This window comes from Aegilops tauschii, chromosome 5, assembly GCF_002575655.3.
Source record: "Aegilops tauschii subsp. strangulata cultivar AL8/78 chromosome 5, Aet v6.0, whole genome shotgun sequence".
NCBI classification, from domain to species: domain Eukaryota; kingdom Viridiplantae; phylum Streptophyta; class Magnoliopsida; order Poales; family Poaceae; genus Aegilops; species Aegilops tauschii.
Genome location: NC_053039.3, coordinates 163169606 through 163185682, shown reverse-complemented (window position 1 = coordinate 163185682; position 16077 = coordinate 163169606).

Sequence of the window (16077 nt, the reverse complement as noted above, 5' to 3'; positions counted from 1 at the left end):
GCCCTTGCCAGAGCTCGGTCAAACAACTTCGCCGCCCCTCTCAGCTGTGAAGGTACACTATCCTTCCTTCATTAGATCTGTATAGGTTGCTTGGTAGTTCGTATGAGTTCATCGGACTCCATCTATCACCATTTCTATATTCGACATATTTGTAATGAGATTTCTCACAAAATTATGGTGGTATGAGCAATGACAACATTTTTGCATCTAGATCATATAGATCTCCTGAGAAAACTTGTAGACTAGGCAACTTCTGTTCCAACACTTCGCCTTAGGTTTAGCAATATTTTTTTAAACTGTTTCATAGATCCAAAATTTCAGCTGCTTCAGTAGAAACTTGTTTGTATCATACTTGCAGAATTTATAAAACCCTTCATTTAGCATGATACACCTTCATGTTGTCTGGCGGCTCATCATTGTAATCATAACCTGCTGATTAGAAAAACTACCTATGTTGTTAAGCTGGCTTCACCTATTGAGCGACTCATCCCACATTAAGAATTATACCATCTTGTCTTTAACCACAACTAGTAGTAGTGTCTCATCACATATTTGAGGTGGCGAGTTATCACTTTATAAGTAACCCGTCATTTATGTTGATGCAGTCCTTAATCTCATATAGGCGGTTTAGCATGTCGAAAACCACCATTTGCAACCGGGTGCCTTCCCAAGTTTCTGATCTCGTTCTTAAAGATCACCAAGAACAAGACCTTCTGCCGGCTTAGGAAGAGATTGGCTGGTGAGCCGTCCAAGGAGATGACATTCCAAAACCAGGCAAAGGAGAGGACATAGTCTTTATAGACCATCTCCTTAGAGGCTTCTCTCTGCCTGGGTCAAAATTCTTCCGAGATGTCTTAAATTTCTTTAACCTTCATCCTCAAGATCTCGCCCCAAACTCCATATCCAACTTGTGCAAGTTTCAAGTTCTATACGAGGTGCATCTTCAAATGGATCCCACTATTCCTCTCTTTAAAGAATTCTTCCATATCAACTGCCAAACAGAATTTACCGACGACCCCTATCTAGAACTCGGGGAGTCTCAATTCAGAGGCAGAGGGATGGTTGCTTTCCTCTAGTCACCCAAAGGATGGATAAAAACATGGTTCTACTACAGAAACACAGCTCCGACTGGCGTGAATCCCTTGCCGGGTTACATACCTAAACCTCTTCCTATGGATTTTGATATCCCTAGCCGGGTTATTCCAGAAGAGCATGCCCAAAATGCCCATGCATATTCGAAACATAGGTCCTTGCTAGCCAATGGTTTGACCGGGGTTGATCTAACCGGTGCTGGGTTGCCTGGAGGATCCTACCACTGAGTCGCTGTAATGACCTGATGTGCAATTATTCCGGCGGTTCGGACGACCCTCAACGATATAGCAACGTTAATTCGGATGCTGATGAAATACGGATACGTTTCCAACGTATCTATAATTTTTTTGATTGTTCCATTCTGTTATATTATCATTCTTGGATGTTTTATAATCATTTTATAGTCACTTTATATCATTTTTTGGTACTAACCTATTGACATAGTGCCAAGTGCTAGTTGCTGTTTTTTGCATGTTTTTTTACATCGCAGGAAATCAATACCAAATGGAGTCCAAAGGCAGTGAAATTTTTTGTGGATTTTTTATGGACCAGAAGAGATCCAGTGGGCCGAAGAAGCACCTGGGGGTGCTCCGAGGGGAGCACAACCCACTAGAGCGCGCCTAGAGGCCCAGGCGCGCCCTGGTGGGTTGTGCCCACCTCGGTTGCCTCCTGAACCACCTCTTTACTCTATAAAGACCCCAATATTCAGAAACCCTAGGGGAGTTGACGAAAATCAAGTGCAGCCACCGTAAATTCTAGAACCACCAGATCCAATCTAGATACCATCACAGAGGGGTTCATCTTGTCTATTGGTGCCTATCTGATGATGCGTGAGTAGTCTTTTGTAGACCTACAGGTCCGTAGTTAGTAGCTAGATGGCTTCCTCTCTCTCATTTGATTCTCAATACAATGATCTCTTGGAGATCCATATGATGTAACTCTTTTTGCGATGTGTTTGTTGGGATCAGATGAACTTTGAGTTTATGATCAGATCTATCTTTTTATCCATGAAAGTTATTTGAGTATTCTTTGATCTCTTATATGCATGATTGCTTATAGCCTCATATTTCTTCCCCGATATTTGGGTGTTGTTTGGCCAACTTGATCTATTTATCTAGCAAGGGGAAGAGGTGCTATGTGATGGGTTCGATCTTACGGTGCTTGATCCCAGTGACAGAAGGGGAACCGACACGTACGTATCGTTGCCATTAAGGATAACAAGATGGGGTCTATTTCTACATAAATAGATCTTGTCTACATCATGTCATCATTCTTACTGCATTACTCCGTTTTTCTATGAACTTAATACACTAGATGCATGTTGGATAGCGGTCGATGTGTGGAGTAATAGTAGTACATGCAGGCAGGTGTCAGTCGACTAATCTTGGACGTGATGCCTATATAATGATCATTTCCTGGATATCATCATGATTATTTGAAGTTCTATCGATTGCCCAACAGTAATTCGTTTACCCACCGTTTGCTATTTTCTCGAGAGAAGCCACTAGTGAAATCTACGGCCCCCGGGTCTCTTCTTTATTATGTTTTCCTTTGCGATCTATTTTCCTTTTCTCACGTTCGTTTGCCGATTTCTGGCGCCGTTACCTGAAAGGGATTGACAACCCCTTTAATACGTCGGGTTGCGAGTATTTGTTATTTGTGTGGAGGTGTTGTTTACGTACTGTTTCTTGGTTCTCCTACTGGTTCGATAACCTTGGTCTCATCACTCAGGGAAATACCTACCGTCACTGTGCTGCATCATCCCTTCCTCTTTGGGGAAATATCGTCGTAGTCTAGCAGACATCACATACCAAAAATTATGAAGAAATACTTGGAGAATCTCAAGACACCTGCAACAGAGTGAGGCTGAACCATTATTGCACTCTTAACCCGGCTCCTTCAGTAAGTATACTCATAATTATTCGTCCGGCTTGTCAACCTTTATCTACCCAATGTTCACTTGCTAAACTTGTTCAACTATGCAGGCCAACTCTTTCTTATGTAAGAGGAATAAAACACAAGCAAGCAAGGCAAAAACTGCACCGGCTAAAAAGAAGAACAAATCAGTCGCTACAAACGAGCCGGTAGCTAGGGGCGGGTCACTAGCAACTGATAACCAGTCAGAGGTAGAACTTGACTCCGTTGGCCGCCTCTTTATTGAACTCGCTGGCACCTCTTACTCTTAGGGTGATGCGGCCAAAAGCGGGGCCGAGGATGTTGAGGTAATTTCCACCTCTTCCGGCTCAGAATCCTTGTCTCTAGAAAAAACAAGGCGGGTTGGTTGAAAATTAAGATTTTGTCATCCCGATGCTCATTTAGATCCGAACTTTATTTTTAAGATAACTCAGCATGAGTCGAGGTGCCAAACTCGGAGTGGCGGCTCTGGAGATCTTGTGGCCGGGTTAACTCATGAACCATCTTCCTGCAAGCGACTTAACGAGGTGCCACTGTCGATGTTCTGGGAACCAGGGTACCCAGACATGCCTGCCTGCAGCCCATGGCGTGGCTCCATCGATGGCCTGGTGCGACCCATCTACAACACCAACAAGATAATACCCTCGCGAGGCGGGCGACACCAAGACCTCCGACGGGAGCGGCCTCCCCAGGCTGCCTCCTAAGGAGCGAAGATTTCTATGCAGGTGCCCAACCTCATGAGGTTGGGGTGACGCAAGCCATGACGACCAAGGCCAAGCGGGCGCCAGCGGGCGCAGAGGAGCCAGTTTCCTCTTTGGTGCTAAGGAGGCAAGCGCAGGTGCGGGTTCCCAAGGAATCAGGCAAAGGTTTCCATTCCAGTACAACAAGACCAAGACTGCCAGGACGGCAGGACGGATGTCATCGTCGAGTCTACCGCAGCGTCACGACTAGAAGCTTTGAGGGCAAAGACCACTTTCATCCGGATAAGATCTACTACTTGTCCCCTTTCAAATTGGCCACTGTGGGATCCCTTCCCGCCTTCGTTTTGGAGGAAGAGGACCGAGGCCACTATAAGTATAGTTAGCCAACGGCATTGAAGGGGTCGACTGATCCGCCCTTCCACCCTCACCAGAGCAGACCTCTCGAGGTTGTTATTCCCATGTACTAGTTCATCCTCAGCCCCTCGTGAGGCAAATCCACCACAAAGCAGGAGTAGGGTCTTACACCGCAAGGTGGCCTGAACCTGGGTAAAACAGCTGTGTCCATCTTCTTCCTTGTTCATCGAGCTAGGCCGTGGGGGTGACGAGATGGTTGGCCAGAGAGGTTGAGTTCTTCGCACACGCCCTAGAGTTTGAAACTTTCTTGGGTATGCGGAGCCCTGAATCCTACATTTGGCATGCCAGGTAGGGGCATGTCGAAGCCTCTCTTCCACCATTCACTCCGCGGCCGTTCCATTGTTCCCATGGCCGACGCTCGCTGTGTCCGTGTCGAGCGCTGGGCTGCTTGTATCGCTCAAACGGCACACCTAGGCATCGGCGCACCTCGTCACTCTGCCTCCCAAGTGGCCAACGCTGCCACCAACCCTGCTGCCCGCGAATAGTAAGACTCGTCGCTGCCACCATCTGTGCGGCGCGACGGGAACACCGCGACTCCATCACCCACTCCGGTCACGTCGTCGTCTTCTCACGCTCGTCATGCATCGGCGAACATGCAGGATGCACAGCTCATAGCGTGCGAGTTGCTGCGCTATTGTCCAGCCAACAATCTCTATGACTACTGGCTCGCCCGCATCGCCAAAATCATCAACGCCACTGGTGAGGCCCCTGCATCGTCCCGTTCACCTCGTCCTCCGCCGTCCCTGGCAGGCGACGTAGCTAACGACGCACCTCCTCCTCCTCTGCATGGTGTGGACCCCGAGCTGAGGCGTGAGGCACCCAAGTGCGACCCAGCGCAGGGCGCCGATGCGCGACGAAGAAAGCTGACAGGTGGTGCGGCGGCCCCATGGAGAAGAGCGCGCGCTTCCAGCACCGCCACATCAAGACCGAGTACCTCCAGAGGCAGCGGCGCGCGGGCGTCACGATCAGGCTCCTCCTCTGCGATTGGCCCCTGTGAGTGCGGCAGGCTGCCATGCATTCAACCTGGAGTTGTGCCCCGTTGCCTGGCCTGGCAAGTTCAAGCCGGATCTGCCTCCACGCTACGATGGTACCCCTGACCCCGCTGAGTTACTCCAGCTCCTGAACGTCGATGGCCTGGCAAGTTCGAGGCGGCAAACGGCAACGACAAAGTCATGGCGAATTGGTTCCCCATGGCCCTCAAGGATGGCATGCGTTTGGCTCCTGAACCTCCCGGTGGGGTCGATATCCTCCTCGGACAAGCTGCGCGAGCGCTTCATCGCCAACTTTCAGGGCACTCGCGATCACGCCCCTGCAGCAGGCGACCTGCGGCGCATCAAGCAGTAGTCGGGCGAAACCTTGCACAAGTACATACAACGCTTCACGAACGTTCGCCTCAAGATCCCGAAGGTGTCGTATGAAGCCATCATTTCGGCATTCTTTGAGGGTGTCTGGGATGTCAAGATGAAGGAGGAGCTCGCCATACACGAGGACTTGTGCTCGGCTCTAGAAATGTTCAACATGGCCGCCAGATGCGCGAGGGCAGAGGAATGTCGCCTCTCCCTCCTGGAGCTCCTGGAGGCCGATCCTGAAGAGAAGCAGGCCAAGGCTAAGGACGTGAAGCGCAAGGGCCCCGCTATACTCGCGGCTGAACCTGAGATGAAGCGTGGTTGCGACCACGCCGACTTCCAGGGGCAGCCGCCCATTCTGCATCTTCCACAACTTCCACAGTCACAACACCAACGGCTGCCAGGAGCTCAGGGCAATCCGCGACGGGTGCCTTGGCCTCCGTCCCGAGTGCAATGACCGTGGCTACGGCCGTGGTGGAGGCCGCTTGGACAACCGAGACCCCCGCCAGGACTGGCGTGATCAAGCCCGTGAGGATCGCTGGCAAGGCCAGCCTCGCGATGGCCCCTGGAGAGACTAGCCTCATGAGGACCATTGTCAGGGCAATACCAGCCTCCCTCCACTGCCGCCGCCGCCAACGAGGAACGACGACCACCTCCAAGACGATGGGGCTGGGGTCTTCCAAGAACCTCGTGCCATTGCATGCATCCTGGGTGGCGCTAAGACTCCTGCCTCTCATCGCATCTTCACGCAGTTCGCTCACCAGGTGAACGCGGCCCTTCCCAAGCTTGAGGCGTCGCGTCCCCTCCGATGGTCCAAGTACGCCATCACCTTCGACTCTACGGACCAGCTCAAGTGCTCAGCCACCACTGCCACACTCCCGATGCTCTGCTCACCGACCATCAACAACGTCCCCGTCACCAAAACACTCATCAACGGTGGTGTGGGGCTCAACGTTCTCTCCGTCGAGACGTTCGAGACGATCTAGGTGCCCTACGACCAGCTCCTCCCCACCAAGCCCTTCTCAGGAGTGACCGATGGCTCCATCGTCCACATAGGGCAGATTCACGTCCCCGTCACCTTCGGCAAGCGCGACAACTACCACATCAAGCTCATTGACTTCGGCGTCGCCCACATTCGCCTCCTATACAACGCCATCCTCGGGTATCTGACCCTCGCCAAGTTCATGGTAGCAACTCACCATGGCCACGATATCTTCAAGATGCCAAGAAGTGGCCACATCATCACAGTCGCTTGCAACGAGAAGGATGCGGTGTGCTCCCTCGAGTACACCTACCAGGCCTCAGCGGTCGAAAACTCAGATGGCGAGGATGCGGTCCTGCCTCCCGAAGCCACCCCCAAGAAGAAGAAACAGCTCCTCCTCAAGTGCCTTCAGGAGGCTGGGGCATTCGGCGATCGTGCCTCAAGCCCCGCGCCCACTCCTGGGGCGCCTTTCTTCTTGCATAGGATGGCGCACCCGGCGCCCCTCTGAAGACAGGCTTGGGGGCTCTTGTCTGGAGGGCCTCTAACCTGACCAGCATCATGAGGGAGGCGTTTGGGCACCATGTGGGTGCGTGCTTCAACACGCGCCTCCGCGATCAAGGCGAAAGGCCCTCGGGAGTTCATCACCAAGGCGATCCAGGAGGTTCAGGAGTCGCGAGCCATGTGTGGCGAGTGTCACCCCGCACCACCCATTGCAGCTGCTGCCCCTGACATGGGTAGCGAGCTGCGCATCTCCGTCAACATCCCAGGCCACAATAGGGCAGCTTCTTAGGAGCTCTTCTGGCCGTCCCGCATCGGCCGAAGTGGGGGCTACCCCTGCAGCTATGTCCGCATGATGTTCATCCTACTAAATGTGGCTGCCTCGCACCAGCGCTACATGCAGGGAGTCTTGGCGGCTCAAAAGGTCAACTGCCAGGCGGCCTTGACGGTAGAGGTGCCGGTACCTCGTGATCCCCCGGGGACTCAGGAGCCGACCGGCTCATGAGGAGCGACCTCTGCAGCATGCATCTTCGGCTACTCCAACACTTCTACAACGATGGTGCCAGGTGACTTTTTGGTTTATTTAGTTGAGGGCGCCCCTCGGGCTACATTATCCTCAAGCTGTCAGGGCCCGCCCATACAGCTGATTCATTTCGATTCCTGTACCCCGGATCAGCTATGCATGCTCAGGTTATTATGGTTGTTAATGTTATGACTGCTGCTACTTGAGCTTGCGTTGGTTTTCCCTTGAAAAGGAAAGGTTATTGCAGCAAAGTATAGATAATTATTTCCCTCAGTTAGAGAACCAAGGTATCAATCTAGTAGGAGACAACGCACAAATCACCCATACCTGCACAAACAATCAAACAACTTGCACCCAACGCGATAAATGGGTTGTCAATCCCTTCACGGTTACTTGCAAAAGTGAGATCTAATAGAGATAGATGAAACTAAACAAAATGTAAAGTAAATATTTTTGGTATTTTTGGTTTATAGACCGGAAAGTAAAAGATTGCAAACTAGTAGATTGGAAACTTATATGATGGAAAATAGACCCGGGGCCATAGGTTTCACTAGAGGCTTCTCTCAAGATAGCAAATAATACGGTGGGTGAACAAATTACTGTCGAGCAATTGATAGAAAAGCGCAAAGTTATGACAATATATAAGGCAATGATTATGAAATATAGGAATCACGTCCATGTCTAGTAGACCAAAACAATTCTGCATCTACTACTATTACTCCACACATCGACCGACTCCAGCCTCCATCTAGAGTATTAAGTTCATGAAGAACAGAGTAACACATTAAGTAAATGACATGATGTAGAGGAATAAACTCAAGCAATATGATGTAAACTCTATCTTTTTATCCTCAATGGAAACAGTACAATACGTGCCTTGCTGCCCCTACTGTCATCGGGAAAGGACACCGCAAGATTGAACCCAAAGCTAAGCAATTCTCCCATTTCAAGAAAAACCAATCTAGTTGGCCAAACCAAACCGATAGTTCGAAGAGAATTACAAAGATACCAAATTATACATAAAAGAATTCAGAGAAGATCCAATATTCATAGATAAGCTGATCATAAATCCCCAATTCACCGGATCTCGACAAACACACCGCAAAAGAAGATTACATCGGATAGATCTCCAAGAACATCGAAGAGAACTTGGTATTGAGAATCAAAGAGAGAGAAGAAGCCATCTAGCTACTAGCTATGGACCCGTAGGTCTGTGGTAAGCTACTCATGCTTCATCGAAAGGGAACTAGAGTTGATGTAGAAGCCCTACGTGATCGAATCCCCCTCCGTCAGGATGCCGGAAAAGGCCCCTAGATGGGATCTCATGGGAATAGAAGGTTGCGGCGGTGGAAACATGTTTTCGTGGATGCTTCTGGTGGTTTGAGAATATATGTGAATATATAGGAGGAAGATCTAGGTCAGGGGGTCACCGAGGGGCCCACAAGGTAGGGGGCGCGCCGTACCCCCTGGGCGCGCCCTCCACCCTTGTGGCCGCCTCCTGGGTCTTCTTAGTTGCACTCCAAGTCTCCTGGGTGTCTTCTGGTCCAAGGAAAATCATCGTGAAGGTTTTATTCCATTTGGACTCCATTTGTTATTCCTTTTCTAGCAAAACTAAAAAACAAGGAAAAAACAGAAACTGGCACTTGGCTCTAGGTTAATAGGTTGGCCCCAAAAATTATATAAAATAGCATATTAATGCATATAAAACATCCAAAACAGATAACATAATCGCATGGAATAATACTAAATTATAGATACGTTGGAGATGTATCAAGCATCCCCAAGCTTAATTCCTGCTCGTCCAAGCTTAATTCTTGCCACTCCTTATTCCATAGTCCATCAAATCTTTACCCAAGACTTTTAAACTTCACACCACAAAACTCAACAGAAAATCTTATAAGCTCCGTTAGTATAAGAAAATAAATCACCACTTTTGGTAATGTTGTGAACTCATTCTTTATTTATATTGGTGTAATATCTACTGTATTCCAACTTTTCCATGGTTCATACCCCCCGATACTACCCATAGATTCATCAAAATAAGCAAACAACACATAGAAAACTGAATCTGTCAAAAACAGAATAGTCTGTAGTAATCTGTAACTCCCGAATACTTCTGTAACTCCACAAATTCTGAAAAATTAGGACAAACTGGGAAATTTGTTTACCAATCTTGTGCAAAAAGAATCAGATCAAGATCATGCTTCTGTAAGAAATGAAAATTATTTTCCTGGGCGCAAAAGTTTCTGTGTTTCAGCAAGATCAAAACAACTATCACCGTAAGCCATCCCAAAGGTCTTACTTGGCACAAACACCAATTAAAACACAAAACCACATCTAATCAAATGCTAGATAAATTATTTATTGAAAAACATAAGCGAAAAGCAAAGAACAAAAATAAAATTGGGTTGCGTCCCAACAAGCGCTATTGTTTAACGCCCTTAGCTAGGCATAAAAACACAAATAGATCTAGGTATTGTCATCTTTGGTATGCAATTCTTTTCTCATTAAATCCTCCAAAACTCGTCGTAGTAAATCTATACTTTCCTTTATTTCCCTCCTAGTAGATGAAGTTAAGTCATTAAAAGGACTTTGATTTGTAATTTTAACATTCATAAACCCACAGTCGGGATCGTCACCATATATATGTAACGCCCCGAGACCGACGCTCCAGATGCGTTCCATGTTTTGCGTGTCAGCTCGGTTATTTATTTTGTGTGTTGCATTCATCATCGCATCATTTGCATTGCATCGGCACTTCGTTGCCGTCATGTTTTAAAAATTTGCATTCGTTCGTAGTTGCCGCGTTCCCCTTGTCTTTGTTGACCGTTCCGAGACCAACCGTGTTTTCGGTTCCCTCTTGTCAAACCAACTAACCTCTCTCGTCAGCCCACGATCCCCTCCGGCGCGTCCGAAAGTTGTCCCGTACCCGACCCAGTTTGTTGTTACCGTTGGATTCGGATCATCCCCAAACATCTACAAAACATCACCGTTTTCTTCATTGGACATCCTAAACTATATTTTCTCAGCCGTCCGATTTTAATCAGATGATCCAAAATACCCCTTTCTTTCCCTATATAAAGACCCCTAATCTAAATATGGACAAACCCTAAAATCTAGGGAGATGTCCCATCCTCCTCGCGCCGCCACTCCTGTTGTCTCCTCCCGCCTCGGGTTCTTCTCCGATCCAAAATCCTCCCTCGAATTTCCAATCGGACCAATTCCCTCGTCGTCGCCCAAGTTCCTCCCCAACCAGAGCAGCCCCATCCCCGCAGGAGCGCCCTCGGCCTCCTCTGTTTTTTCCTCGCACCCGTAGTAGCAGCTCCACATGCCCGTGGATCCCCTTTGCCTCGCCTGAGCTCGCCGAGGAGCAGAGCACCACGACGCCCCGAGTTCCTGCGCCCCCTCTTGATCCAGGAGGCCGAGCTCCCTTGCCTGAGGCCACCGTCTTCGACCGGCCTCGTCAGACATCATCGCCCTGCTGCCTTCTCCTTCCTGTTCGATCCGGAGGAGAGGAGCTCCGCTATCGCCCCGCCGTCAAGCAGCTCGACCCCACCGCGGCCTCAAGTCCTCTGCCCGTCGCCATGAACGCCGCAGGAGCACCAACGCCACCAGCAGCCGTGCGCCTCCTCCCTCGTCCCAGCGGAGCCCCGTCCTCCCCGCGCCTGTCCCGTGTGCCCGGCGCTCCAACCCCAAGAAGCAGCAGCGCCCGAGTGCTCCTCTCCTCGCCGGTGCGCCCCCCCTCCATTCCGGCGCCGGGAACGGAACCGGATCCTGGTCCGCCTCCCTCTGCCCGTCCCTTTCCTTCTCGTATCTCCTTCCTCCCTCACCGCGACTTCTCTTAATTTGTTCCCCGGACATGTCCTTGCAGCTCCTCCACCGCCCTGCTCAGTTCGTCGCCGTCTCCGCAAGATCCGGCGAGGCCCTGCGTTCCCAGCCTCGTCCCCGCCTCCAGGCCGCCGCTGCGTCCCCTGCTTGTCGTCGCGCCGGCTTCTGCTTCCTCTTCTTCAAGCAGGAGTTCTGCTTGTCCCGCGCGCCTGAACACCGAGCAGCTGCGCTCGTTCTCGAGAGCGTTGACCAAGGCCCAGCGCCGCCCTAGCCTCATCCGGCCCAGCCGCCCCCTCTCCACCAGTAAGCCAGATCTGGCCCGTGGTGAGACACCCACCGAAGCCCACCCGTGTGCAGCGCTCGCAGTAGCTAGCCCAGTTCAGCTAGATTCGGCCCGATATGTTTTTTTCCTGTCCCAGCGAATTTAGTTATTATCCTGAGTTGTGTTGTTTTTACAGAAAAACCCTCCACATCATGCATGTAATATCTCACGAACTATGCATCATATGTAAAAACTTCATATATGTGAAATGCTTAGTTTTTAATCTAGTTTCATAATATGCCACTTTCACCCATGTTAAAATTGTTTAAAATGCTGTTTGATTAAATTTGCTCAAATAACATGCTAAATGCTTTAATTCATAACTAAATAACCGTAGCTCGGATTTTAATAAATTATATATGTAAATGGGGTAGAAAAATGCCTAGTCTAACATGGTGCACTTCATTTTTCTGTTTAACAACATTAAAATTGCGTTGATGGCAGAACAGTACCAAATCAAAAATATGACATTAGGATTTTTCGGAATTATTGTTTGTTGTTCCGGCCTCATTTAAATTGCCTATAATAGGTAGTTTCCATATGTTTCACCTCTTGCCATGGTTAATAACATTTAATATTATTGGGTCCATAAACGAGAGAGAACTAAATAATTAAATGTGGTGTTTCTTCAATATGCAACTCGTTGCATATTGAGCTCCACTTAACTTTCAGTATTGTTTGTTGCACTTTGCCATGCCATGCATATTTAAACCGGACATGCATCATACTTGATTGTGCATCATGCCATGTTTATGATTGTGTGTTTACCGTGTTGTTTGTTTCTTTCCGGGTTGCTTCTCTCGTTAGCTTCGGTTTCGTTCCGGAGTTGTGAGGATTCGTTCGACTACATCCGTTTGTCTTCTTCATGGACTCGTTCTTCTTCCTTGCGGGATCTCAGGAAAGATGACCATACCCTCGAAATCACTTCTATCTTTGCTTGCTAGCTGTTCGATCTATTGCTATGTAGCGCTACCTACCACTTGCTATATCATGCCTCCCTTACTGCCATGTCAGCCCCTAACCTTTTCACCCTTCCTAGCAAACCGTTGTTTGGCTATGTTACCGTTTTGCTCAGCCCCTCTTATAGCGTTGTTAGTTGCAGGTGAAGTTGAAGATTGCTCCTTGTTGGAACATAATTATGTTGGGATATCACAATATCTCTCATTTAATTAATGCATCTATATACTTGGTAAAGGGTGGAAGGCTCGGCCTTATGCCTGGTGTTTTGTTCCACTCTTGCCGCCCCTAGTTTCTGTCATACCGGTGTTATGTTCCTTGATTTTGCGTTCCTTACGCGGTTGGGTGATTTATGGGACCCCCTTGACAGTTCGCTTTGAATAAAACTCCTCCAGCAAGGCCCAACCTTGGTTTTACCATTTGCCTACCTAAGCCTTTTTCCCTTGGGTTCTGCAGACTCAAGGGTCATCTTTATTTAAACCCCCGGGCCAGTGCTCCTCTGAGTGTTGGTCCAACCTGTCAGTCGCCGGTGGCCACCAGGGGCAACTCTGGGCTCGCCTATCGGAAGCTTGGACAATCCGGTGTGCCCTGAGAACGAGATATGTGCAGCTCCTATCGGGATTTGTCGGCACATTCGGGCGGCTTTGCTCGTCTTGTTTTACCATTGTCGAAATGTCTTGTAAACCGGGATTCCGAGACTGATCGGGTCTTCCTGGGAGAAGGTTTATCCTTCGTTGACCGTGAGAGCTTATGATGGGCTAAGTTGGGACACCCCTGCAGGGTATTATCTTTCGAAAGCCGTGCCCGCGGTTATGTGGCAGATGGGAATTTGTTAATATCCGGTTGTAGAGAACTTGACACTTGACCTTAATTAAAACGCATCAACCGCGTGTGTAGCCGTGATGGTCTCTTCTCGGCGGAGTCCGGGAAGTGAACACGGTTTCTGGGTTATGTTTGACGTAAGTAGGAGTTCAGGATCCCTTCTTGATCATTGCTAGTTCACGACCGTTCCGTTGCTTCTCTTCTAGCTGTCATTTGCGTAGGTTAGCCACCATATATGCTTAGTGCCTGCTGCAGCTCCACCTCATTACACCATCTTTTCCTATAAGCTTAAATAGTCTTGATCTCGCGGGTGTGAGATTGCTGAGTCCTCGTGACTCACAGATACTTCCAAACAGTTGCAGGTGCCGATGATTCCAGTGCAGGTGACGCAACCGAGCTCAAGTGGGAGCTCGATGAAGATCTTGTTCGTTGTGTTGTTTCTTATCATGTTGATCAGTAGTGGAGCCCAGTTGGGACAATCAGGGATCTAGCAGTTGGGTTGTCTTCTTTTCTTTTGGTTCCGTAGTCGGACCTATGTGTGTACTCTGAATGAGGTATGACTTATTTATGTATTGTGTGAAGTGGCGATTGTAAGCCAACTCTTTATCCCATTCTTGTTCATTACATGGGATTGTGTGAAGATGACCCTTCTTGCGAGAAAACCACAATGCGGTTATGCCTCTAAGTCATGCCTCGACACGTGGGAGATATAGCCGCATCGTGGGCGTTACAATATATCATCATATAAAACACGTATCTCGTTTCTAACGGGTTCCTTCATCATCTTATTCAACCAATCCCTATTAAATCCTACATAAATTCCCCTAGTAATCCAATCAAAATCCTCATAAGCCTCGTGGTACAAAGCTTGAGAGATTTCTGAATAAGGAACTCTCCTCCTAAGATTTTCACTATAAGATTGATAATCCCTAGATTCCAAACTACGCATAGTTTCTTTATCATGGAGTATATCTTCAATTGGAGGGTTTTCAACATCCTTTTTATAGAAAGCAAAAATATCCCTAGCTTCTTGTATTATAAAATCAAATTCACGCATAAGGATAATGGTGGCAATATTTTTAGCTATTGGATGATTAATATTGGGAAGTTCATAAAACACCTTTTTCAAAGGAGGATGAATATGCACAAATTTTCTTTCTAATTTCTCAACTAGGGTAACAATGGCATCCGCATAACAGTTTATATCAAGAAGAATAGATCTTTTATTAATAGGCATAGATCCTGTACAATCAAAGAATTCATGAATAACATTCTTTCCAATAATATCACCTTCTCCCACTCGACTTTTTTTTGTTTTGTAATTAAGAGGAGTTTCAGTTTCATGATCCAAAGAACAAGATCCAAGTTTTTCCTCAAGATTTTCAATGATAACCTCCCTAGATTTAGACATGGTGGCAACAAACAAATCTAGCAAACGAGCAAACCGAAAGCGAAGGAAGAAGACAAACGAAGGAGGGGCGAAGAAAAGGCAAATCTTTTCGAAAATCATTTTAGAAGTGGGGGAGAGGAAAATGAGAGGCAAATGGCGAATAATGTAATGCAAGAGATGAGAGTTTATGATGGGTACTTGGTATATCTTGACTTGGTGTAGATCTCCCCGGCAACGGCACCAGAAATTCTTCATGCTACTTCGTGAGCTTGCGTTGGTTTTTACCTTGAAGAGGAAAGGGTGATGCAGCAAAGTTGTGTCGTGGGAAACCACGGCCACCTATGGGACCAAGTGTCCCTTGCTGGTTCGGCGAGGGGATGGCACGTTGCACAAAGAGCAGAGGAGCGTCGAACAGCGCAGCAGAGATCACACGAGCAGTCTTTACCCAGGTTCAGGCCGCCGTGAGGCATAAAACCCTACTCCTGCTTTGGTGGATTGATGGTGGAAAAATGGTGGTGAGCGCAACACGCTTTGCCCGGCGGGGTTGCCTCGGGGTGAAAACAGCTATGCGCATATGAATGTGTGAGGGGGTGGACTCGCTAACCCTTTCTATGGTTGCCTTGGGCCTCCTTTTATAGACAAAGGGGTCACCATAGTGGCAAATCAGTCATTACATATGCACTGATTAGATAGAAAACAGTGGTATCGTACCTAACTCTACACGCTGACAAAGCACATTAAATGTGCCGCTCAACGTCACATCATTGCTCGCCGGCAGGCCCTGCCGGGCTATTTTACCAGCTTCGCGCCTGCTTGCTCAACACGTCACAGGACGGGTGTCACTTGTAGGTATTTCTTGTAAAAAATGGCTGCCATGAGGCAAATGGCTGCCACTTAGTCCCTTTGCAGCTTGACACCGCACTGATCGATGACTTGCGTCATGATGAGGTGGTGTGGTGAGGTGGTTCTGCTTTCGTAGGCCTCGGGAGGCCTACCGGGGCGACCTGGAGGCTTGCTTCCGGGGACGACCTCGTCCTTGCCAGGCTCGCCTGCCCAGCAAGGGAGCCTTTTCTCTTGGCAGTATCTTACTTCTCTGGCTTGGTCTTGGTTCTCTTGAGCTGCATGCTGGTCCCATGAAGATCCGATCTCTTGTGCCTTGGTCTGACCTTGTAGTTGTGATCTTGTTCTCGTGCCTATGCACAGTCTAGGCAACGGACCTAGGGTTTGTTGCACCGACAGAAGCCCCCGGTCCTGCCCCTCACACGCTGTCGGGCATCGCCGGGGTAGG